Below are 1,262 nucleotides of genomic sequence, written 5' to 3'. Positions count from 1 at the left end.
CTCTTTGTAGACTGGACACTGGTTCAAGTCCATCACATGGGGTCTCCATGTCCTCCTTGAAGAAGAAGACAGAAGATTCACCACAGTTACAGGACATTTTGAGAAATGTTCCATAGTCCCCTGGAGCTTAGGTTGACCTTGGAGGGCAAGGAGCAAAAACTGTCCTTTAAGTCCCTCTGATCAGATTAGTATAGGCCTCAAAGTATAGCTGTTAAACATCCAAGAAGGTTAGTTCCACTGGTCTGGTTCTTTTACTTACCATGTGCTATGGAGATAAAGCTTGGGCAAAAACGAAATGTTCTCAGATAAACCTTGACTAGACACATATTTTGTTCCTTAAAATAGTTGACTAAATTATGACCTTATAATTAGTTTTCTTACAGCTTGTTTCATGTCATGATTCCTCAGGCTGTAGATGAAGGGATTGACCATGGGTGTCACCACTGTGAAGGTGACAGTGGCCACTGTGTCCTGAATTGAATAGGAGGATGAAGGGTCCATAGAAGAGGGATACCACAGTCAGGTGAGACCCACAGGTGGACAGGGCTTTCCTTATTCCCTGAATGGATGGAAACTTCAGTACATTGGAGAAGATACAGGCATATGAAACACGTGAATGGTGTAATAGATGTCAGCCCACCCACAGTGAAGGCTGTAAGGTCATTGATAAAGGTGTCAGAGCAAGAGAGCTTCAGGATAGGGTAGGGGTCACAGAAGAAGTGGTGCACAGCATTCTGGGAACAAAAGGTGAGTCAAACCATGAGGACAGTGTGCAAGAGAGCATGCAGGTTGGTAATGACCCAGGATGTGGCCACCAGAAGGACACAGAGTCTGGGCCTCATGATCATGGTGAAGAGATGAAGATGTTAGGATGTGTGTGTTGACTGAGGAAGAATGCTTGATGTAATATATACCATGGCTGAAAATGAGAGACTCTGACTAGGATGTTTTTATAAATGTTGTTGATAGAAGATCAGTTAATGCAGTGGGGGAACCCCACAGTCCAGTCATTTCATTAAACATTACCTAACTGAGAGCCCCTAGTTAGTATGCTGTATAGTACTGAATTACTCTTACTGCATTAGACATTCTGACTTTTTTTTTTTTTCGGTCTTTTTTGCAACAGGGTTTCCCTGTAGGCCCAGCTGACCTGGAACTCGCTATGTAAACCAGGCTGGCCTCGAAATCACAGAGATCTGCCTGCCTCTGTCTCCCAAGTGCTGGGATTAAAGGCATGCACCACCACACCCAGTTTACATTCT

General features: G+C 44.1%; 1 pseudogene; it reads right to left on the bottom strand.

The window, feature by feature from the left end:
* Positions 1-354: 354 nt before the first annotated feature.
* On the bottom strand, positions 355-863 carry LOC103749395 (annotated as a pseudogene).
* Between the last annotated feature and the right edge of the window lie 399 nt (positions 864-1,262).

This window comes from Nannospalax galili, unplaced genomic scaffold (genome assembly GCF_000622305.1).
Source record: "Nannospalax galili isolate Female #2095 unplaced genomic scaffold, S.galili_v1.0 scaffold1206, whole genome shotgun sequence".
NCBI lineage: Eukaryota > Metazoa > Chordata > Mammalia > Rodentia > Spalacidae > Nannospalax > Nannospalax galili.
This window is presented reverse-complemented; position numbering and strand designations above follow the sequence as displayed.